The sequence below is a fragment of the Solanum dulcamara genome, chromosome 7 (assembly GCF_947179165.1).
Source record: "Solanum dulcamara chromosome 7, daSolDulc1.2, whole genome shotgun sequence".
NCBI lineage: Eukaryota > Viridiplantae > Streptophyta > Magnoliopsida > Solanales > Solanaceae > Solanum > Solanum dulcamara.
Window position 1 is genome coordinate 64,197,488 of NC_077243.1, and position 17,815 is coordinate 64,215,302.

At 57.4% G+C, this 17,815-nt stretch overlaps 52 non-coding genes across 52 annotated transcripts; all 52 read right to left on the reverse strand.

Moving 5' to 3' along the window:
- Nucleotides 1–271: 271 nt before the first annotated feature.
- LOC129898404 (5S ribosomal RNA) lies at nucleotides 272–390 on the reverse strand. The gene has a single exon (XR_008769309.1). It is a non-coding gene; the product is annotated as a 5S ribosomal RNA (ribosomal RNA).
- A 223-nt stretch (nucleotides 391–613) lies between these two features.
- Nucleotides 614–732, reverse strand: LOC129898406 (5S ribosomal RNA). Its single transcript, XR_008769311.1, has one exon. It is a non-coding gene; the product is annotated as a 5S ribosomal RNA (ribosomal RNA).
- A 222-nt stretch (nucleotides 733–954) lies between these two features.
- LOC129898407 (5S ribosomal RNA) lies at nucleotides 955–1,073 on the reverse strand. The gene has a single exon (XR_008769312.1). It is a non-coding gene; the product is annotated as a 5S ribosomal RNA (ribosomal RNA).
- Nucleotides 1,074–1,295: 222 nt separating this feature from the next.
- Nucleotides 1,296–1,414, reverse strand: LOC129898408 (5S ribosomal RNA). The gene has a single exon (XR_008769313.1). It is a non-coding gene; the product is annotated as a 5S ribosomal RNA (ribosomal RNA).
- A 222-nt stretch (nucleotides 1,415–1,636) lies between these two features.
- On the reverse strand, nucleotides 1,637–1,755 carry LOC129898409 (5S ribosomal RNA). Its single transcript, XR_008769314.1, has one exon. It is a non-coding gene; the product is annotated as a 5S ribosomal RNA (ribosomal RNA).
- A 222-nt stretch (nucleotides 1,756–1,977) lies between these two features.
- Nucleotides 1,978–2,096, reverse strand: LOC129898410 (5S ribosomal RNA). The gene has a single exon (XR_008769315.1). It is a non-coding gene; the product is annotated as a 5S ribosomal RNA (ribosomal RNA).
- A 222-nt stretch (nucleotides 2,097–2,318) lies between these two features.
- LOC129898411 (5S ribosomal RNA) lies at nucleotides 2,319–2,437 on the reverse strand. Its single transcript, XR_008769316.1, has one exon. It is a non-coding gene; the product is annotated as a 5S ribosomal RNA (ribosomal RNA).
- Nucleotides 2,438–2,659: 222 nt separating this feature from the next.
- On the reverse strand, nucleotides 2,660–2,778 carry LOC129898412 (5S ribosomal RNA). Its single transcript, XR_008769317.1, has one exon. It is a non-coding gene; the product is annotated as a 5S ribosomal RNA (ribosomal RNA).
- Nucleotides 2,779–3,000: 222 nt separating this feature from the next.
- LOC129898413 (5S ribosomal RNA) lies at nucleotides 3,001–3,119 on the reverse strand. Its single transcript, XR_008769318.1, has one exon. It is a non-coding gene; the product is annotated as a 5S ribosomal RNA (ribosomal RNA).
- Nucleotides 3,120–3,341: 222 nt separating this feature from the next.
- Nucleotides 3,342–3,460, reverse strand: LOC129898414 (5S ribosomal RNA). The gene has a single exon (XR_008769319.1). It is a non-coding gene; the product is annotated as a 5S ribosomal RNA (ribosomal RNA).
- A 222-nt stretch (nucleotides 3,461–3,682) lies between these two features.
- Nucleotides 3,683–3,801, reverse strand: LOC129898415 (5S ribosomal RNA). The gene has a single exon (XR_008769320.1). It is a non-coding gene; the product is annotated as a 5S ribosomal RNA (ribosomal RNA).
- A 222-nt stretch (nucleotides 3,802–4,023) lies between these two features.
- LOC129898417 (5S ribosomal RNA) lies at nucleotides 4,024–4,142 on the reverse strand. The gene has a single exon (XR_008769322.1). It is a non-coding gene; the product is annotated as a 5S ribosomal RNA (ribosomal RNA).
- A 222-nt stretch (nucleotides 4,143–4,364) lies between these two features.
- Nucleotides 4,365–4,483, reverse strand: LOC129898419 (5S ribosomal RNA). Its single transcript, XR_008769323.1, has one exon. It is a non-coding gene; the product is annotated as a 5S ribosomal RNA (ribosomal RNA).
- A 222-nt stretch (nucleotides 4,484–4,705) lies between these two features.
- On the reverse strand, nucleotides 4,706–4,824 carry LOC129898420 (5S ribosomal RNA). The gene has a single exon (XR_008769324.1). It is a non-coding gene; the product is annotated as a 5S ribosomal RNA (ribosomal RNA).
- Nucleotides 4,825–5,046: 222 nt separating this feature from the next.
- LOC129898421 (5S ribosomal RNA) lies at nucleotides 5,047–5,165 on the reverse strand. The gene has a single exon (XR_008769325.1). It is a non-coding gene; the product is annotated as a 5S ribosomal RNA (ribosomal RNA).
- A 222-nt stretch (nucleotides 5,166–5,387) lies between these two features.
- Nucleotides 5,388–5,506, reverse strand: LOC129898422 (5S ribosomal RNA). Its single transcript, XR_008769326.1, has one exon. It is a non-coding gene; the product is annotated as a 5S ribosomal RNA (ribosomal RNA).
- A 222-nt stretch (nucleotides 5,507–5,728) lies between these two features.
- LOC129898423 (5S ribosomal RNA) lies at nucleotides 5,729–5,847 on the reverse strand. The gene has a single exon (XR_008769327.1). It is a non-coding gene; the product is annotated as a 5S ribosomal RNA (ribosomal RNA).
- Nucleotides 5,848–6,069: 222 nt separating this feature from the next.
- On the reverse strand, nucleotides 6,070–6,188 carry LOC129898424 (5S ribosomal RNA). Its single transcript, XR_008769328.1, has one exon. It is a non-coding gene; the product is annotated as a 5S ribosomal RNA (ribosomal RNA).
- A 222-nt stretch (nucleotides 6,189–6,410) lies between these two features.
- Nucleotides 6,411–6,529, reverse strand: LOC129898425 (5S ribosomal RNA). Its single transcript, XR_008769329.1, has one exon. It is a non-coding gene; the product is annotated as a 5S ribosomal RNA (ribosomal RNA).
- A 222-nt stretch (nucleotides 6,530–6,751) lies between these two features.
- LOC129898426 (5S ribosomal RNA) lies at nucleotides 6,752–6,870 on the reverse strand. The gene has a single exon (XR_008769330.1). It is a non-coding gene; the product is annotated as a 5S ribosomal RNA (ribosomal RNA).
- A 222-nt stretch (nucleotides 6,871–7,092) lies between these two features.
- On the reverse strand, nucleotides 7,093–7,211 carry LOC129898427 (5S ribosomal RNA). The gene has a single exon (XR_008769331.1). It is a non-coding gene; the product is annotated as a 5S ribosomal RNA (ribosomal RNA).
- A 222-nt stretch (nucleotides 7,212–7,433) lies between these two features.
- Nucleotides 7,434–7,552, reverse strand: LOC129898429 (5S ribosomal RNA). The gene has a single exon (XR_008769333.1). It is a non-coding gene; the product is annotated as a 5S ribosomal RNA (ribosomal RNA).
- Nucleotides 7,553–7,774: 222 nt separating this feature from the next.
- On the reverse strand, nucleotides 7,775–7,893 carry LOC129898430 (5S ribosomal RNA). Its single transcript, XR_008769334.1, has one exon. It is a non-coding gene; the product is annotated as a 5S ribosomal RNA (ribosomal RNA).
- Nucleotides 7,894–8,115: 222 nt separating this feature from the next.
- On the reverse strand, nucleotides 8,116–8,234 carry LOC129897407 (5S ribosomal RNA). Its single transcript, XR_008768500.1, has one exon. It is a non-coding gene; the product is annotated as a 5S ribosomal RNA (ribosomal RNA).
- Nucleotides 8,235–8,456: 222 nt separating this feature from the next.
- Nucleotides 8,457–8,575, reverse strand: LOC129898431 (5S ribosomal RNA). Its single transcript, XR_008769335.1, has one exon. It is a non-coding gene; the product is annotated as a 5S ribosomal RNA (ribosomal RNA).
- A 222-nt stretch (nucleotides 8,576–8,797) lies between these two features.
- LOC129898432 (5S ribosomal RNA) lies at nucleotides 8,798–8,916 on the reverse strand. The gene has a single exon (XR_008769336.1). It is a non-coding gene; the product is annotated as a 5S ribosomal RNA (ribosomal RNA).
- Nucleotides 8,917–9,138: 222 nt separating this feature from the next.
- LOC129898433 (5S ribosomal RNA) lies at nucleotides 9,139–9,257 on the reverse strand. The gene has a single exon (XR_008769337.1). It is a non-coding gene; the product is annotated as a 5S ribosomal RNA (ribosomal RNA).
- Nucleotides 9,258–9,479: 222 nt separating this feature from the next.
- Nucleotides 9,480–9,598, reverse strand: LOC129898436 (5S ribosomal RNA). The gene has a single exon (XR_008769339.1). It is a non-coding gene; the product is annotated as a 5S ribosomal RNA (ribosomal RNA).
- Nucleotides 9,599–9,820: 222 nt separating this feature from the next.
- On the reverse strand, nucleotides 9,821–9,939 carry LOC129898437 (5S ribosomal RNA). The gene has a single exon (XR_008769340.1). It is a non-coding gene; the product is annotated as a 5S ribosomal RNA (ribosomal RNA).
- Nucleotides 9,940–10,161: 222 nt separating this feature from the next.
- LOC129898438 (5S ribosomal RNA) lies at nucleotides 10,162–10,280 on the reverse strand. The gene has a single exon (XR_008769341.1). It is a non-coding gene; the product is annotated as a 5S ribosomal RNA (ribosomal RNA).
- A 222-nt stretch (nucleotides 10,281–10,502) lies between these two features.
- On the reverse strand, nucleotides 10,503–10,621 carry LOC129898439 (5S ribosomal RNA). Its single transcript, XR_008769342.1, has one exon. It is a non-coding gene; the product is annotated as a 5S ribosomal RNA (ribosomal RNA).
- A 222-nt stretch (nucleotides 10,622–10,843) lies between these two features.
- LOC129898440 (5S ribosomal RNA) lies at nucleotides 10,844–10,962 on the reverse strand. Its single transcript, XR_008769343.1, has one exon. It is a non-coding gene; the product is annotated as a 5S ribosomal RNA (ribosomal RNA).
- Nucleotides 10,963–11,184: 222 nt separating this feature from the next.
- Nucleotides 11,185–11,303, reverse strand: LOC129898442 (5S ribosomal RNA). The gene has a single exon (XR_008769345.1). It is a non-coding gene; the product is annotated as a 5S ribosomal RNA (ribosomal RNA).
- Nucleotides 11,304–11,525: 222 nt separating this feature from the next.
- Nucleotides 11,526–11,644, reverse strand: LOC129898443 (5S ribosomal RNA). The gene has a single exon (XR_008769346.1). It is a non-coding gene; the product is annotated as a 5S ribosomal RNA (ribosomal RNA).
- A 222-nt stretch (nucleotides 11,645–11,866) lies between these two features.
- On the reverse strand, nucleotides 11,867–11,985 carry LOC129898444 (5S ribosomal RNA). The gene has a single exon (XR_008769347.1). It is a non-coding gene; the product is annotated as a 5S ribosomal RNA (ribosomal RNA).
- A 223-nt stretch (nucleotides 11,986–12,208) lies between these two features.
- LOC129897656 (5S ribosomal RNA) lies at nucleotides 12,209–12,326 on the reverse strand. The gene has a single exon (XR_008768734.1). It is a non-coding gene; the product is annotated as a 5S ribosomal RNA (ribosomal RNA).
- Nucleotides 12,327–12,548: 222 nt separating this feature from the next.
- Nucleotides 12,549–12,667, reverse strand: LOC129898445 (5S ribosomal RNA). The gene has a single exon (XR_008769348.1). It is a non-coding gene; the product is annotated as a 5S ribosomal RNA (ribosomal RNA).
- Nucleotides 12,668–12,889: 222 nt separating this feature from the next.
- LOC129898446 (5S ribosomal RNA) lies at nucleotides 12,890–13,008 on the reverse strand. The gene has a single exon (XR_008769349.1). It is a non-coding gene; the product is annotated as a 5S ribosomal RNA (ribosomal RNA).
- A 222-nt stretch (nucleotides 13,009–13,230) lies between these two features.
- Nucleotides 13,231–13,349, reverse strand: LOC129898447 (5S ribosomal RNA). Its single transcript, XR_008769350.1, has one exon. It is a non-coding gene; the product is annotated as a 5S ribosomal RNA (ribosomal RNA).
- Nucleotides 13,350–13,571: 222 nt separating this feature from the next.
- LOC129898448 (5S ribosomal RNA) lies at nucleotides 13,572–13,690 on the reverse strand. Its single transcript, XR_008769351.1, has one exon. It is a non-coding gene; the product is annotated as a 5S ribosomal RNA (ribosomal RNA).
- A 222-nt stretch (nucleotides 13,691–13,912) lies between these two features.
- LOC129898449 (5S ribosomal RNA) lies at nucleotides 13,913–14,031 on the reverse strand. Its single transcript, XR_008769352.1, has one exon. It is a non-coding gene; the product is annotated as a 5S ribosomal RNA (ribosomal RNA).
- A 222-nt stretch (nucleotides 14,032–14,253) lies between these two features.
- Nucleotides 14,254–14,372, reverse strand: LOC129898451 (5S ribosomal RNA). The gene has a single exon (XR_008769353.1). It is a non-coding gene; the product is annotated as a 5S ribosomal RNA (ribosomal RNA).
- A 222-nt stretch (nucleotides 14,373–14,594) lies between these two features.
- On the reverse strand, nucleotides 14,595–14,713 carry LOC129898452 (5S ribosomal RNA). Its single transcript, XR_008769354.1, has one exon. It is a non-coding gene; the product is annotated as a 5S ribosomal RNA (ribosomal RNA).
- Nucleotides 14,714–14,935: 222 nt separating this feature from the next.
- Nucleotides 14,936–15,054, reverse strand: LOC129898454 (5S ribosomal RNA). Its single transcript, XR_008769356.1, has one exon. It is a non-coding gene; the product is annotated as a 5S ribosomal RNA (ribosomal RNA).
- A 222-nt stretch (nucleotides 15,055–15,276) lies between these two features.
- LOC129898455 (5S ribosomal RNA) lies at nucleotides 15,277–15,395 on the reverse strand. The gene has a single exon (XR_008769357.1). It is a non-coding gene; the product is annotated as a 5S ribosomal RNA (ribosomal RNA).
- Nucleotides 15,396–15,617: 222 nt separating this feature from the next.
- Nucleotides 15,618–15,736, reverse strand: LOC129898456 (5S ribosomal RNA). The gene has a single exon (XR_008769358.1). It is a non-coding gene; the product is annotated as a 5S ribosomal RNA (ribosomal RNA).
- Nucleotides 15,737–15,958: 222 nt separating this feature from the next.
- Nucleotides 15,959–16,077, reverse strand: LOC129898457 (5S ribosomal RNA). The gene has a single exon (XR_008769359.1). It is a non-coding gene; the product is annotated as a 5S ribosomal RNA (ribosomal RNA).
- Nucleotides 16,078–16,299: 222 nt separating this feature from the next.
- LOC129898458 (5S ribosomal RNA) lies at nucleotides 16,300–16,418 on the reverse strand. The gene has a single exon (XR_008769360.1). It is a non-coding gene; the product is annotated as a 5S ribosomal RNA (ribosomal RNA).
- Nucleotides 16,419–16,640: 222 nt separating this feature from the next.
- Nucleotides 16,641–16,759, reverse strand: LOC129897422 (5S ribosomal RNA). Its single transcript, XR_008768515.1, has one exon. It is a non-coding gene; the product is annotated as a 5S ribosomal RNA (ribosomal RNA).
- Nucleotides 16,760–16,981: 222 nt separating this feature from the next.
- Nucleotides 16,982–17,100, reverse strand: LOC129898459 (5S ribosomal RNA). Its single transcript, XR_008769361.1, has one exon. It is a non-coding gene; the product is annotated as a 5S ribosomal RNA (ribosomal RNA).
- A 222-nt stretch (nucleotides 17,101–17,322) lies between these two features.
- Nucleotides 17,323–17,441, reverse strand: LOC129898460 (5S ribosomal RNA). Its single transcript, XR_008769362.1, has one exon. It is a non-coding gene; the product is annotated as a 5S ribosomal RNA (ribosomal RNA).
- A 222-nt stretch (nucleotides 17,442–17,663) lies between these two features.
- LOC129898461 (5S ribosomal RNA) lies at nucleotides 17,664–17,782 on the reverse strand. Its single transcript, XR_008769363.1, has one exon. It is a non-coding gene; the product is annotated as a 5S ribosomal RNA (ribosomal RNA).
- Between the last annotated feature and the right edge of the window lie 33 nt (nucleotides 17,783–17,815).

Genomic DNA, 17,815 nt, shown 5'->3' on the forward strand with positions numbered 1-17,815 from the left:
TCGGAGTTCTGATGGGATCCGGTGCGTTAGTGCTGGTATGATCGCATCCATCATTCCTAGCGCTCTAAATTCTATTAAACACCCCCTTCCCCTCCCAAACGCCCCGGCGTGCGCCCTGCCCTCCACGCACCGACGCACCCTGCCGCCGGTCACGCCCCTCCATAGCGCCTCCATCGCACGTCCTAACGGCGTCTAGGCCCCGAATGTCGTGTCCGCAAAAAAATACTTGTTGTCGAGTAGACGAAACCGTGCCGAATTCCGACAAAAAGGAGGGATGCAACACGAGGACTTCCCAGGGGGTCACCCATCCTAGTACTACTCTCGCCCAAGCACGCTTAACTTCGGAGTTCTGATGGGATCCGGTGCGTTAGTGCTGGTATGATCGCATCCATCATTCCTAGCGCTCTAAATTCTATTAAACACCCCCTTCCCCTCCCAAACGCCCCGGCGTGCGCCCTGCCCTCCACGCACCCGACGCACCCTGCCGCCTGTCACGCCCGTCCTTAGCGCCTCCATCGCACGTCCTAACGGCGTCTAGGCCCCGAATGTCGTGTCCGCAAAAAAATACTTGTTGTCGAGTAGACGAAACCGTGCCGAATTCCGACAAAAAGGAGGGATGCAACACGAGGACTTCCCAGGGGGTCACCCATCCTAGTACTACTCTCGCCCAAGCACGCTTAACTTCGGAGTTCTGATGGGATCCGGTGCGTTAGTGCTGGTATGATCGCATCCATCATTCCTAGCGCTCTAAATTCTATTAAACACCCCCTTCCCCTCCCAAACGCCCCGGCGTGCGCCCTGCCCTCCACGCACCGACGCACCCTGCCGCCTGTCACGCCCGTCCTTAGCGCCTCCATCGCACGTCCTAACGGCGTCTAGGCCCCGAATGTCGTGTCCGCAAAAAAATACTTGTTGTCGAGTAGACGAAACCGTGCCGAATTCCGACAAAAAGGAGGGATGCAACACGAGGACTTCCCAGGGGGTCACCCATCCTAGTACTACTCTCGCCCAAGCACGCTTAACTTCGGAGTTCTGATGGGATCCGGTGCGTTAGTGCTGGTATGATCGCATCCATCATTCCTAGCGCTCTAAATTCTATTAAACACCCCCTTCCCCTCCCAAACGCCCCGGCGTGCGCCCTGCCCTCCACGCACCGACGCACCCTGCCGCCTGTCACGCCCGTCCTTAGCGCCTCCATCGCACGTCCTAACGGCGTCTAGGCCCCGAATGTCGTGTCCGCAAAAAAATACTTGTTGTCGAGTAGACGAAACCGTGCCGAATTCCGACAAAAAGGAGGGATGCAACACGAGGACTTCCCAGGGGGTCACCCATCCTAGTACTACTCTCGCCCAAGCACGCTTAACTTCGGAGTTCTGATGGGATCCGGTGCGTTAGTGCTGGTATGATCGCATCCATCATTCCTAGCGCTCTAAATTCTATTAAACACCCCCTTCCCCTCCCAAACGCCCCGGCGTGCGCCCTGCCCTCCACGCACCGACGCACCCTGCCGCCTGTCACGCCCGTCCTTAGCGCCTCCATCGCACGTCCTAACGGCGTCTAGGCCCCGAATGTCGTGTCCGCAAAAAAATACTTGTTGTCGAGTAGACGAAACCGTGCCGAATTCCGACAAAAAGGAGGGATGCAACACGAGGACTTCCCAGGGGGTCACCCATCCTAGTACTACTCTCGCCCAAGCACGCTTAACTTCGGAGTTCTGATGGGATCCGGTGCGTTAGTGCTGGTATGATCGCATCCATCATTCCTAGCGCTCTAAATTCTATTAAACACCCCCTTCCCCTCCCAAACGCCCCGGCGTGCGCCCTGCCCTCCACGCACCGACGCACCCTGCCGCCTGTCACGCCCGTCCTTAGCGCCTCCATCGCACGTCCTAACGGCGTCTAGGCCCCGAATGTCGTGTCCGCAAAAAAATACTTGTTGTCGAGTAGACGAAACCGTGCCGAATTCCGACAAAAAGGAGGGATGCAACACGAGGACTTCCCAGGGGGTCACCCATCCTAGTACTACTCTCGCCCAAGCACGCTTAACTTCGGAGTTCTGATGGGATCCGGTGCGTTAGTGCTGGTATGATCGCATCCATCATTCCTAGCGCTCTAAATTCTATTAAACACCCCCTTCCCCTCCCAAACGCCCCGGCGTGCGCCCTGCCCTCCACGCACCGACGCACCCTGCCGCCTGTCACGCCCGTCCTTAGCGCCTCCATCGCACGTCCTAACGGCGTCTAGGCCCCGAATGTCGTGTCCGCAAAAAAATACTTGTTGTCGAGTAGACGAAACCGTGCCGAATTCCGACAAAAAGGAGGGATGCAACACGAGGACTTCCCAGGGGGTCACCCATCCTAGTACTACTCTCGCCCAAGCACGCTTAACTTCGGAGTTCTGATGGGATCCGGTGCGTTAGTGCTGGTATGATCGCATCCATCATTCCTAGCGCTCTAAATTCTATTAAACACCCCCTTCCCCTCCCAAACGCCCCGGCGTGCGCCCTGCCCTCCACGCACCGACGCACCCTGCCGCCTGTCACGCCCGTCCTTAGCGCCTCCATCGCACGTCCTAACGGCGTCTAGGCCCCGAATGTCGTGTCCGCAAAAAAATACTTGTTGTCGAGTAGACGAAACCGTGCCGAATTCCGACAAAAAGGAGGGATGCAACACGAGGACTTCCCAGGGGGTCACCCATCCTAGTACTACTCTCGCCCAAGCACGCTTAACTTCGGAGTTCTGATGGGATCCGGTGCGTTAGTGCTGGTATGATCGCATCCATCATTCCTAGCGCTCTAAATTCTATTAAACACCCCCTTCCCCTCCCAAACGCCCCGGCGTGCGCCCTGCCCTCCACGCACCGACGCACCCTGCCGCCTGTCACGCCCGTCCTTAGCGCCTCCATCGCACGTCCTAACGGCGTCTAGGCCCCGAATGTCGTGTCCGCAAAAAAATACTTGTTGTCGAGTAGACGAAACCGTGCCGAATTCCGACAAAAAGGAGGGATGCAACACGAGGACTTCCCAGGGGGTCACCCATCCTAGTACTACTCTCGCCCAAGCACGCTTAACTTCGGAGTTCTGATGGGATCCGGTGCGTTAGTGCTGGTATGATCGCATCCATCATTCCTAGCGCTCTAAATTCTATTAAACACCCCCTTCCCCTCCCAAACGCCCCGGCGTGCGCCCTGCCCTCCACGCACCGACGCACCCTGCCGCCTGTCACGCCCGTCCTTAGCGCCTCCATCGCACGTCCTAACGGCGTCTAGGCCCCGAATGTCGTGTCCGCAAAAAAATACTTGTTGTCGAGTAGACGAAACCGTGCCGAATTCCGACAAAAAGGAGGGATGCAACACGAGGACTTCCCAGGGGGTCACCCATCCTAGTACTACTCTCGCCCAAGCACGCTTAACTTCGGAGTTCTGATGGGATCCGGTGCGTTAGTGCTGGTATGATCGCATCCATCATTCCTAGCGCTCTAAATTCTATTAAACACCCCCTTCCCCTCCCAAACGCCCCGGCGTGCGCCCTGCCCTCCACGCACCGACGAACCCTGCCGCCTGTCACGCCCGTCCTAAGCGCCTCCATCGCACGTCCTAACGGCGTCTAGGCCCCGAATGTCGTGTCCGCAAAAAAATACTTGTTGTCGAGTAGACGAAACCGTGCCGAATTCCGACAAAAAGGAGGGATGCAACACGAGGACTTCCCAGGGGGTCACCCATCCTAGTACTACTCTCGCCCAAGCACGCTTAACTTCGGAGTTCTGATGGGATCCGGTGCGTTAGTGCTGGTATGATCGCATCCATCATTCCTAGCGCTCTAAATTCTATTAAACACCCCCTTCCCCTCCCAAACGCCCCGGCGTGCGCCCTGCCCTCCACGCACCGACGCACCCTGCCGCCTGTCACGCCCGTCCTTAGCGCCTCCATCGCACGTCCTAACGGCGTCTAGGCCCCGAATGTCGTGTCCGCAAAAAAATACTTGTTGTCGAGTAGACGAAACCGTGCCGAATTCCGACAAAAAGGAGGGATGCAACACGAGGACTTCCCAGGGGGTCACCCATCCTAGTACTACTCTCGCCCAAGCACGCTTAACTTCGGAGTTCTGATGGGATCCGGTGCGTTAGTGCTGGTATGATCGCATCCATCATTCCTAGCGCTCTAAATTCTATTAAACACCCCCTTCCCCTCCCAAACGCCCCGGCGTGCGCCCTGCCCTCCACGCACCGACGAACCCTGCCGCCTGTCACGCCCGTCCTAAGCGCCTCCATCGCACGTCCTAACGGCGTCTAGGCCCCGAATGTCGTGTCCGCAAAAAAATACTTGTTGTCGAGTAGACGAAACCGTGCCGAATTCCGACAAAAAGGAGGGATGCAACACGAGGACTTCCCAGGGGGTCACCCATCCTAGTACTACTCTCGCCCAAGCACGCTTAACTTCGGAGTTCTGATGGGATCCGGTGCGTTAGTGCTGGTATGATCGCATCCATCATTCCTAGCGCTCTAAATTCTATTAAACACCCCCTTCCCCTCCCAAACGCCCCGGCGTGCGCCCTGCCCTCCACGCACCGACGCACCCTGCCGCCTGTCACGCCCGTCCTTAGCGCCTCCATCGCACGTCCTAACGGCGTCTAGGCCCCGAATGTCGTGTCCGCAAAAAAATACTTGTTGTCGAGTAGACGAAACCGTGCCGAATTCCGACAAAAAGGAGGGATGCAACACGAGGACTTCCCAGGGGGTCACCCATCCTAGTACTACTCTCGCCCAAGCACGCTTAACTTCGGAGTTCTGATGGGATCCGGTGCGTTAGTGCTGGTATGATCGCATCCATCATTCCTAGCGCTCTAAATTCTATTAAACACCCCCTTCCCCTCCCAAACGCCCCGGCGTGCGCCCTGCCCTCCACGCACCGACGCACCCTGCCGCCTGTCACGCCCGTCCTTAGCGCCTCCATCGCACGTCCTAACGGCGTCTAGGCCCCGAATGTCGTGTCCGCAAAAAAATACTTGTTGTCGAGTAGACGAAACCGTGCCGAATTCCGACAAAAAGGAGGGATGCAACACGAGGACTTCCCAGGGGGTCACCCATCCTAGTACTACTCTCGCCCAAGCACGCTTAACTTCGGAGTTCTGATGGGATCCGGTGCGTTAGTGCTGGTATGATCGCATCCATCATTCCTAGCGCTCTAAATTCTATTAAACACCCCCTTCCCCTCCCAAACGCCCCGGCGTGCGCCCTGCCCTCCACGCACCGACGCACCCTGCCGCCTGTCACGCCCGTCCTTAGCGCCTCCATCGCACGTCCTAACGGCGTCTAGGCCCCGAATGTCGTGTCCGCAAAAAAATACTTGTTGTCGAGTAGACGAAACCGTGCCGAATTCCGACAAAAAGGAGGGATGCAACACGAGGACTTCCCAGGGGGTCACCCATCCTAGTACTACTCTCGCCCAAGCACGCTTAACTTCGGAGTTCTGATGGGATCCGGTGCGTTAGTGCTGGTATGATCGCATCCATCATTCCTAGCGCTCTAAATTCTATTAAACACCCCCTTCCCCTCCCAAACGCCCCGGCGTGCGCCCTGCCCTCCACGCACCGACGCACCCTGCCGCCTGTCACGCCCGTCCTTAGCGCCTCCATCGCACGTCCTAACGGCGTCTAGGCCCCGAATGTCGTGTCCGCAAAAAAATACTTGTTGTCGAGTAGACGAAACCGTGCCGAATTCCGACAAAAAGGAGGGATGCAACACGAGGACTTCCCAGGGGGTCACCCATCCTAGTACTACTCTCGCCCAAGCACGCTTAACTTCGGAGTTCTGATGGGATCCGGTGCGTTAGTGCTGGTATGATCGCATCCATCATTCCTAGCGCTCTAAATTCTATTAAACACCCCCTTCCCCTCCCAAACGCCCCGGCGTGCGCCCTGCCCTCCACGCACCGACGCACCCTGCCGCCTGTCACGCCCGTCCTTAGCGCCTCCATCGCACGTCCTAACGGCGTCTAGGCCCCGAATGTCGTGTCCGCAAAAAAATACTTGTTGTCGAGTAGACGAAACCGTGCCGAATTCCGACAAAAAGGAGGGATGCAACACGAGGACTTCCCAGGGGGTCACCCATCCTAGTACTACTCTCGCCCAAGCACGCTTAACTTCGGAGTTCTGATGGGATCCGGTGCGTTAGTGCTGGTATGATCGCATCCATCATTCCTAGCGCTCTAAATTCTATTAAACACCCCCTTCCCCTCCCAAACGCCCCGGCGTGCGCCCTGCCCTCCACGCACCGACGCACCCTGCCGCCTGTCACGCCCGTCCTTAGCGCCTCCATCGCACGTCCTAACGGCGTCTAGGCCCCGAATGTCGTGTCCGCAAAAAAATACTTGTTGTCGAGTAGACGAAACCGTGCCGAATTCCAACAAAAAGGAGGGATGCAACACGAGGACTTCCCAGGGGGTCACCCATCCTAGTACTACTCTCGCCCAAGCACGCTTAACTTCGGAGTTCTGATGGGATCCGGTGCGTTAGTGCTGGTATGATCGCATCCATCATTCCTAGCGCTCTAAATTCTATTAAACACCCCCTTCCCCTCCCAAACGCCCCGGCGTGCGCCCTGCCCTCCACGCACCGACGCACCCTGCCGCCTGTCACGCCCGTCCTTAGCGCCTCCATCGCACGTCCTAACGGCGTCTAGGCCCCGAATGTCGTGTCCGCAAAAAAATACTTGTTGTCGAGTAGACGAAACCGTGCCGAATTCCGACAAAAAGGAGGGATGCAACACGAGGACTTCCCAGGGGGTCACCCATCCTAGTACTACTCTCGCCCAAGCACGCTTAACTTCGGAGTTCTGATGGGATCCGGTGCGTTAGTGCTGGTATGATCGCATCCATCATTCCTAGCGCTCTAAATTCTATTAAACACCCCCTTCCCCTCCCAAACGCCCCGGCGTGCGCCCTGCCCTCCACGCACCGACGCACCCTGCCGCCTGTCACGCCCGTCCTTAGCGCCTCCATCGCACGTCCTAACGGCGTCTAGGCCCCAAATGTCGTGTCCGCAAAAAAATACTTGTTGTCGAGTAGACGAAACCGTGCCGAATTCCGACAAAAAGGAGGGATGCAACACGAGGACTTCCCAGGGGGTCACCCATCCTAGTACTACTCTCGCCCAAGCACGCTTAACTTCGGAGTTCTGATGGGATCCGGTGCGTTAGTGCTGGTATGATCGCATCCATCATTCCTAGCGCTCTAAATTCTATTAAACACCCCCTTCCCCTCCCAAACGCCCCGGCGTGCGCCCTGCCCTCCACGCACCGACGCACCCTGCCGCCTGTCACGCCCGTCCTAAGCGCCTCCATCGCACGTCCTAACGGCGTCTAGGCCCCGAATGTCGTGTCCGCAAAAAAATACTTGTTGTCGAGTAGACGAAACCGTGCCGAATTCCGACAAAAAGGAGGGATGCAACACGAGGACTTCCCAGGGGGTCACCCATCCTAGTACTACTCTCGCCCAAGCACGCTTAACTTCGGAGTTCTGATGGGATCCGGTGCGTTAGTGCTGGTATGATCGCATCCATCATTCCTAGCGCTCTAAATTCTATTAAACACCCCCTTCCCCTCCCAAACGCCCCGGCGTGCGCCCTGCCCTCCACGCACCGACGCACCCTGCCGCCTGTCACGCCCGTCCTTAGCGCCTCCATCGCACGTCCTAACGGCGTCTAGGCCCCGAATGTCGTGTCCGCAAAAAAATACTTGTTGTCGAGTAGACGAAACCGTGCCGAATTCCGACAAAAAGGAGGGATGCAACACGAGGACTTCCCAGGGGGTCACCCATCCTAGTACTACTCTCGCCCAAGCACGCTTAACTTCGGAGTTCTGATGGGATCCGGTGCGTTAGTGCTGGTATGATCGCATCCATCATTCCTAGCGCTCTAAATTCTATTAAACACCCCCTTCCCCTCCCAAACGCCCCGGCGTGCGCCCTGCCCTCCACGCACCGACGCACCCTGCCGCCTGTCACGCCCGTCCTTAGCGCCTCCATCGCACGTCCTAACGGCGTCTAGGCCCCGAATGTCGTGTCCGCAAAAAAATACTTGTTGTCGAGTAGACGAAACCGTGCCGAATTCCGACAAAAAGGAGGGATGCAACACGAGGACTTCCCAGGGGGTCACCCATCCTAGTACTTCTCTCGCCCAAGCACGCTTAACTTCGGAGTTCTGATGGGATCCGGTGCGTTAGTGCTGGTATGATCGCATCCATCATTCCTAGCGCTCTAAATTCTATTAAACACCCCCTTCCCCTCCCAAACGCCCCGGCGTGCGCCCTGCCCTCCACGCACCGACGCACCCTGCCGCCTGTCACGCCCGTCCTTAGCGCCTCCATCGCACGTCCTAACGGCGTCTAGGCCCCGAATGTCGTGTCCGCAAAAAAATACTTGTTGTCGAGTAGACGAAACCGTGCCGAATTCCGACAAAAAGGAGGGATGCAACACGAGGACTTCCCAGGGGGTCACCCATCCTAGTACTACTCTCGCCCAAGCACGCTTAACTTCGGAGTTCTGATGGGATCCGGTGCGTTAGTGCTGGTATGATCGCATCCATCATTCCTAGCGCTCTAAATTCTATTAAACACCCCCTTCCCCTCCCAAACGCCCCGGCGTGCGCCCTGCCCTCCACGCACCGACGCACCCTGCCGCCTGTCACGCCCGTCCTTAGCGCCTCCATCGCACGTCCTAACGGCGTCTAGACCCCGAATGTCGTGTCCGCAAAAAAATACTTGTTGTCGAGTAGACGAAACCGTGCCGAATTCCGACAAAAAGGAGGGATGCAACACGAGGACTTCCCAGGGGGTCACCCATCCTAGTACTACTCTCGCCCAAGCACGCTTAACTTCGGAGTTCTGATGGGATCCGGTGCGTTAGTGCTGGTATGATCGCATCCATCATTCCTAGCGCTCTAAATTCTATTAAACACCCCCTTCCCCTCCCAAACGCCCCGGCGTGCGCCCTGCCCTCCACGCACCGACGCACCCTGCCGCCTGTCACGCCCGTCCTTAGCGCCTCCATCGCACGTCCTAACGGCGTCTAGGCCCCGAATGTCGTGTCCGCAAAAAAATACTTGTTGTCGAGTAGACGAAACCGTGCCGAATTCCGACAAAAAGGAGGGATGCAACACGAGGACTTCCCAGGGGGTCACCCATCCTAGTACTACTCTCGCCCAAGCACGCTTAACTTCGGAGTTCTGATGGGATCCGGTGCGTTAGTGCTGGTATGATCGCATCCATCATTCCTAGCGCTCTAAATTCTATTAAACACCCCCTTCCCCTCCCAAACGCCCCGGCGTGCGCCCTGCCCTCCACGCACCGACGCACCCTGCCGCCTGTCACGCCCGTCCTTAGCGCCTCCATCGCACGTCCTAACGGCGTCTAGGCCCCGAATGTCGTGTCCGCAAAAAAATACTTGTTGTCGAGTAGACGAAACCGTGCCGAATTCCGACAAAAAGGAGGGATGCAACACGAGGACTTCCCAGGGGGTCACCCATCCTAGTACTACTCTCGCCCAAGCACGCTTAACTTCGGAGTTCTGATGGGATCCGGTGCGTTAGTGCTGGTATGATCGCATCCATCATTCCTAGCGCTCTAAATTCTATTAAACACCCCCTTCCCCTCCCAAACGCCCCGGCGTGCGCCCTGCCCTCCACGCACCGACGCACCCTGCCGCCTGTCACGCCCGTCCTTAGCGCCTCCATCGCACGTCCTAACGGCGTCTAGGCCCCGAATGTCGTGTCCGCAAAAAAATACTTGTTGTCGAGTAGACGAAACCGTGCCGAATTCCGACAAAAAGGAGGGATGCAACACGAGGACTTCCCAGGGGGTCACCCATCCTAGTACTACTCTCGCCCAAGCACGCTTAACTTCGGAGTTCTGATGGGATCCGGTGCGTTAGTGCTGGTATGATCGCATCCATCATTCCTAGCGCTCTAAATTCTATTAAACACCCCCTTCCCCTCCCAAACGCCCCGGCGTGCGCCCTGCCCTCCACGCACCGACGCACCCTGCCGCCTGTCACGCCCGTCCTAAGCGCCTCCATCGCACGTCCTAACGGCGTCTAGGCCCCGAATGTCGTGTCCGCAAAAAAATACTTGTTGTCGAGTAGACGAAACCGTGCCGAATTCCGACAAAAAGGAGGGATGCAACACGAGGACTTCCCAGGGGGTCACCCATCCTAGTACTACTCTCGCCCAAGCACGCTTAACTTCGGAGTTCTGATGGGATCCGGTGCGTTAGTGCTGGTATGATCGCATCCATCATTCCTAGCGCTCTAAATTCTATTAAACACCCCCTTCCCCTCCCAAACGCCCCGGCGTGCGCCCTGCCCTCCACGCACCGACGCACCCTGCCGCCTGTCACGCCCGTCCTTAGCGCCTCCATCGCACGTCCTAACGGCGTCTAGGCCCCGAATGTCGTGTCCGCAAAAAAATACTTGTTGTCGAGTAGACGAAACCGTGCCGAATTCCGACAAAAAGGAGGGATGCAACACGAGGACTTCCCAGGGGGTCACCCATCCTAGTACTACTCTCGCCCAAGCACGCTTAACTTCGGAGTTCTGATGGGATCCGGTGCGTTAGTGCTGGTATGATCGCATCCATCATTCCTAGCGCTCTAAATTCTATTAAACACCCCCTTCCCCTCCCAAACGCCCCGGCGTGCGCCCTGCCCTCCACGCACCGACGCACCCTGCCGCCTGTCACGCCCGTCCTTAGCGCCTCCATCGCACGTCCTAACGGCGTCTAGGCCCCGAATGTCGTGTCCGCAAAAAAATACTTGTTGTCGAGTAGACGAAACCGTGCCGAATTCCGACAAAAAGGAGGGATGCAACACGAGGACTTCCCAGGGGGTCACCCATCCTAGTACTACTCTCGCCCAAGCACGCTTAACTTCGGAGTTCTGATGGGATCCGGTGCGTTAGTGCTGGTATGATCGCATCCATCAGTCCTAGCGCTCTAAATTCTATTAAACACCCCCTTCCCCTCCCAAACGCCCCGGCGTGCGCCCTGCCCTCCACGCACCGACGAACCCTGGCGCCTGTCACGCCCGTCCTAAGCGCCTCCATCGCACGTCCTAACGGCGTCTAGGCCCCGAATGTCGTGTCCGCAAAAAAATACTTGTTGTCGAGTAGACGAAACCGTGCCGAATTCCGACAAAAAGGAGGGATGCAACACGAGGACTTCCCAGGGGGTCACCCATCCTAGTACTACTCTCGCCCAAGCACGCTTAACTTCGGAGTTCTGATGGGATCCGGTGCGTTAGTGCTGGTATGATCGCATCCATCATTCCTAGCGCTCTAAATTCTATTAAACACCCCCTTCCCCTCCCAAACGCCCCGGCGTGCGCCCTGCCCTCCACGCACCGACGCACCCTGCCGCCTGTCACGCCCGTCCTTAGCGCCTCCATCGCACGTCCTAACGGCGTCTAGGCCCCGAATGTCGTGTCCGCAAAAAAATACTTGTTGTCGAGTAGACGAAACCGTGCCGAATTCCGACAAAAAGGAGGGATGCAACACGAGGACTTCCCAGGGGGTCACCCATCCTAGTACTACTCTCGCCCAAGCACGCTTAACTTCGGAGTTCTGATGGGATCCGGTGCGTTAGTGCTGGTATGATCGCATCCATCATTCCTAGCGCTCTAAATTCTATTAAACACCCCCTTCCCCTCCCAAACGCCCCGGCGTGCGCCCTGCCCTCCACGCACCGACGCACCCTGCCGCCTGTCACGCCCGTCCTTAGCGCCTCCATCGCACGTCCTAACGGCGTCTAGGCCCCGAATGTCGTGTCCGCAAAAAAATACTTGTTGTCGAGTAGACGAAACCGTGCCGAATTCCGACAAAAAGGAGGGATGCAACACGAGGACTTCCCAGGGGGTCACCCATCCTAGTACTACTCTCGCCCAAGCACGCTTAACTTCGGAGTTCTGATGGGATCCGGTGCGTTAGTGCTGGTATGATCGCATCCATCATTCCTAGCGCTCTAAATTCTATTAAACACCCCCCTTCCCCTCCCAAACGCCCCGGCGTGCGCCCTGCCCTCCACGCACCGACGCACCCTGCCGCCTGTCACGCCCGTCCTAAGCGCCTCCATCGCACGTCCTAACGGCGTCTAGGCCCCGAATGTCGTGTCCGCAAAAAAATACTTGTTGTCGAGTAGACGAAACCGTGCCGAATTCCGACAAAAAGGAGGGATGCAACACGAGGACTTCCCAGGGGGTCACCCATCCTAGTACTACTCTCGCCCAAGCACGCTTAACTTCGGAGTTCTGATGGATCCGGTGCGTTAGTGCTGGTATGATCGCATCCATCATTCCTAGCGCTCTAAATTCTATTAAACACCCCCTTCCCCTCCCAAACGCCCCGGCGTGCGCCCTGCCCTCCACGCACCGACGCACCCTGCCGCCTGTCACGCCCGTCCTTAGCGCCTCCATCGCACGTCCTAACGGCGTCTAGGCCCCGAATGTCGTGTCCGCAAAAAAATACTTGTTGTCGAGTAGACGAAACCGTGCCGAATTCCGACAAAAAGGAGGGATGCAACACGAGGACTTCCCAGGGGGTCACCCATCCTAGTACTACTCTCGCCCAAGCACGCTTAACTTCGGAGTTCTGATGGGATCCGGTGCGTTAGTGCTGGTATGATCGCATCCATCATTCCTAGCGCTCTAAATTCTATTAAACACCCCCTTCCCCTCCCAAACGCCCCGGCGTGCGCCCTGCCCTCCACGCACCGACGCACCCTGCCGCCTGTCACGCCCGTCCTTAGCGCCTCCATCGCACGTCCTAACGGCGTCTAGGCCCCGAATGTCGTGTCCGCAAAAAAATACTTGTTGTCGAGTAGACGAAACCGTGCCGAATTCCGACAAAAAGGAGGGATGCAACACGAGGACTTCCCAGGGGGTCACCCATCCTAGTACTACTCTCGCCCAAGCACGCTTAACTTCGGAGTTCTGATGGGATCCGGTGCGTTAGTGCTGGTATGATCGCATCCATCATTCCTAGCGCTCTAAATTCTATTAAACACCCCCTTCCCCTCCCAAACGCCCCGGCGTGCGCCCTGCCCTCCACGCACCGACGCACCCTGCCGCCTGTCACGCCCGTCCTTAGCGCCTCCATCGCACGTCCTAACGGCGTCTAGGCCCCGAATGTCGTGTCCGCAAAAAAATACTTGTTGTCGAGTAGACGAAACCGTGCCGAATTCCGACAAAAAGGAGGGATGCAACACGAGGACTTCCCAGGGGGTCACCCATCCTAGTACTACTCTCGCCCAAGCACGCTTAACTTCGGAGTTCTGATGGGATCCGGTGCGTTAGTGCTGGTATGATCGCATCCATCATTCCTAGCGCTCTAAATTCTATTAAACACCCCCTTCCCCTCCCAAACGCCCCGGCGTGCGCCCTGCCCTCCACGCACCGACGCACCCTGCCGCCTGTCACGCCCGTCCTTAGCGCCTCCATCGCACGTCCTAACGGCGTCTAGGCCCCGAATGTCGTGTCCGCAAAAAAATACTTGTTGTCGAGTAGACGAAACCGTGCCGAATTCCGACAAAAAGGAGGGATGCAACACGAGGACTTCCCAGGGGGTCACCCATCCTAGTACTACTCTCGCCCAAGCACGCTTAACTTCGGAGTTCTGATGGGATCCGGTGCGTTAGTGCTGGTATGATCGCATCCATCATTCCTAGCGCTCTAAATTCTATTAAACACCCCCTTCCCCTCCCAAACGCCCCGGCGTGCGCCCTGCCCTCCACGCACCGACGCACCCTGCCGCCTGTCACGCCCGTCCTTAGCGCCTCCATCGCACGTCCTAACGGCGTCTAGGCCCCGAATGTCGTGTCCGCAAAAAAATACTTGTTGTCGAGTAGACGAAACCGTGCCGAATTCCGACAAAAAGGAGGGATGCAACACGAGGACTTCCCAGGGGGTCACCCATCCTAGTACTACTCTCGCCCAAGCACGCTTAACTTCGGAGTTCTGATGGGATCCGGTGCGTTAGTGCTGGTATGATCGCATCCATCATTCCTAGCGCTCTAAATTCTATTAAACACCCCCTTCCCCTCCCAAACGCCCCGGCGTGCGCCCTGCCCTCCACGCACCGACGCACCCTGCCGCCTGTCACGCCCGTCCTTAGCGCCTCCATCGCACGTCCTAACGGCGTCTAGGCCCCGAATGTCGTGTCCGCAAAAAAATACTTGTTGTCGAGTAGACGAAACCGTGCCGAATTCCGACAAAAAGGAGGGATGCAACACGAGGACTTCCCAGGGGGTCACCCATCCTAGTACTACTCTCGCCCAAGCACGCTTAACTTCGGAGTTCTGATGGGATCCGGTGCGTTAGTGCTGGTATGATCGCATCCATCATTCCTAGCGCTCTAAATTCTATTAAACACCCCCTTCCCCTCCCAAACGCCCCGGCGTGCGCCCTGCCCTCCACGCACCGACGCACCCTGCCGCCTGTCACGCCCGTCCTTAGCGCCTCCATCGCACGTCCTAACGGCGTCTAGGCCCCGAATGTCGTGTCCGCAAAAAAATACTTGTTGTCGAGTAGACGAAACCGTGCCGAATTCCGACAAAAAGGAGGGATGCAACACGAGGACTTCCCAGGGGGTCACCCATCCTAGTACTACTCTCGCCCAAGCACGCTTAACTTCGGAGTTCTGATGGGATCCGGTGCGTTAGTGCTGGTATGATCGCATCCATCATTCCTAGCGCTCTAAATTCTATTAAACACCCCCTTCCCCTCCCAAACGCCCCGGCGTGCGCCCTGCCCTCCACGCACCGACGCACCCTGCCGCCTGTCACGCCCGTCCTTAGCGCCTCCATCGCACGTCCTAACGGCGTCTAGGCCCCGAATGTCGTGTCCGCAAAAAAATACTTGTTGTCGAGTAGACGAAACCGTGCCGAATTCCGACAAAAAGGAGGGATGCAACACGAGGACTTCCCAGGGGGTCACCCATCCTAGTACTACTCTCGCCCAAGCACGCTTAACTTCGGAGTTCTGATGGGATCCGGTGCGTTAGTGCTGGTATGATCGCATCCATCATTCCTAGCGCTCTAAATTCTATTAAACACCCCCTTCCCCTCCCAAACGCCCCGGCGTGCGCCCTGCCCTCCACGCACCGACGCACCCTGCCGCCTGTCACGCCCGTCCTTAGCGCCTCCATCGCACGTCCTAACGGCGTCTAGGCCCCGAATGTCGTGTCCGCAAAAAAATACTTGTTGTCGAGTAGACGAAACCGTGCCGAATTCCGACAAAAAGGAGGGATGCAACACGAGGACTTCCCAGGGGGTCACCCATCCTAGTACTACTCTCGCCCAAGCACGCTTAACTTCGGAGTTCTGATGGGATCCGGTGCGTTAGTGCTGGTATGATCGCATCCATCATTCCTAGCGCTCTAAATTCTATTAAACACCCCCTTCCCCTCCCAAACGCCCCGGCGTGCGCCCTGCCCTCCACGCACCGACGCACCCTGCCGCCTGTCACGCCCGTCCTTAGCGCCTCCATCGCACGTCCTAACGGCGTCTAGGCCCCGAATGTCGTGTCCGCAAAAAAATACTTGTTGTCGAGTAGACGAAACCGTGCCGAATTCCGACAAAAAGGAGGGATGCAACACGAGGACTTCCCAGGGGGTCACCCATCCTAGTACTACTCTCGCCCAAGCACGCTTAACTTCGGAGTTCTGATGGGATCCGGTGCGTTAGTGCTGGTATGATCGCATCCATCATTCCTAGCGCTCTAAATTCTATTAAACACCCCCTTCCCCTCCCAAACGCCCCGGCGTGCGCCCTCCCCTCCACGCACCGACGAACCCTGCCGCCTGTCACGCCCGTCCTAAGCGCCTCCATCGCACGTCCTAACGGCGTCTAGGCCCCGAATGTCGTGTCCGCAAAAAAATACTTGTTGTCGAGTAGACGAAACCGTGCCGAATTCCGACAAAAAGGAGGGATGCAACACGAGGACTTCCCAGGGGGTCACCCATCCTAGTACTACTCTCGCCCAAGCACGCTTAACTTCGGAGTTCTGATGGGATCCGGTGCGTTAGTGCTGGTATGATCGCATCCATCATTCCTAGCGCTCTAAATTCTATTAAACACCCCCTTCCCCTCCCAAACGCCCCGGCGTGCGCCCTGCCCTCCACGCACCGACGCACCCTGCCGCCTGTCACGCCCGTCCTTAGCGCCTCCATCGCACGTCCTAACGGCGTCTAGGCCCCGAATGTCGTGTCCGCAAAAAAATACTTGTTGTCGAGTAGACGAAACCGTGCCGAATTCCGACAAAAAGGAGGGATGCAACACGAGGACTTCCCAGGGGGTCACCCATCCTAGTACTACTCTCGCCCAAGCACGCTTAACTTCGGAGTTCTGATGGGATCCGGTGCGTTAGTGCTGGTATGATCGCATCCATCATTCCTAGCGCTCTAAATTCTATTAAACACCCCCTTCCCCTCCCAAACGCCCCGGCGTGCGCCCTGCCCTCCACGCACCGACGAACCCTGCCGCCTGTCACGCCCGTCCTAAGCGCCTCCATCGCACGTCCTAACGGCGTCTAGGCCCCGAATGTCGTGTCCGCAAAAAAATACTTGTTGTCGAGTAGACGAAACCGTGCCGAATTCCGACAAAAAGGAGAGATGCAACACGTGGACTTCCCAGGGGGTCACCCATCCTAGTACTACTCTCGCCCAAGCACGCTTAACTTCGGAGTTCTGATGGGATCCGGTGCGTTAGTGCTGGTATGATCGCATCCATCATTCCTAGCGCTCTAAATTCTATTAAACACCCCCTTCCCCTCCCAAACGCCCCGGCGTGCGCCCTGCCCTCCACGCACCGACGCACCCTGCCGCCTGTCACGCCCGTCCTTAGCGCCTCCATCGCACGTCCTAACGGCGTCTAGGCCCCGAATGTCGTGTCCGCAAAAAAATACTTGTTGTCGAGTAGACGAAACCGTGCCGAATTCCGACAAAAAGGAGGGATGCAACACGAGGACTTCCCAGGGGGTCACCCATCCTAGTACTACTCTCGCCCAAGCACGCTTAACTTCGGAGTTCTGATGGGATCCGGTGCGTTAGTGCTGGTATGATCGCATCCATCATTCCTAGCGCTCTAAATTCTATTAAACACCCCCTTCCCCTCCCAAACGCCCCGGCGTGCGCCCTGCCCTCCACGCACCGACGCACCCTGCCGCCTGTCACGCCCGTCCTTAGCGCCTCCATCGCACGTCCTAACGGCGTCTAGGCCCCGAATGTCGTGTCCGCAAAAAAATACTTGTTGTCGAGTAGACGAAACCGTGCCGAATTCCGACAAAAAGGAGGGATGCAACACGAGGACTTCCCAGGGGGTCACCCATCCTAGTACTACTCTCGCCCAAGCACGCTTAACTTCGGAGTTCTGATGGGATCCGGTGCGTTAGTGCTGGTATGATCGCATCCATCATTCCTAGCGCTCTAAATTCTATTAAACACCCCCTTCCCCTCCCAAACGCCCCGGCGTGCGCCCTGCCCTCCACGCACCGACGCACCCTGCCGCCTGTCACGCCCGTCCTTAGCGCCTCCATCGCACGTCCTAACGGCGTCTAGGCCCCGAATGTCGTGTCCGCAAAAAAATACTTGTTGTCGAGTAGACGAAACCGTGCCGAATTCCGACAAAAAGGAGGGATGCAACACGAGGACTTCCCAGGGGGTCACCCATCCTAGTACTACTCTCGCCCAAGCACGCTTAACTTCGGAGTTCTGATGGGATCCGGTGCGTTAGTGCTGGTATGATCGCATCCATCATTCCTAGCGCTCTAAATTCTATTAAACAC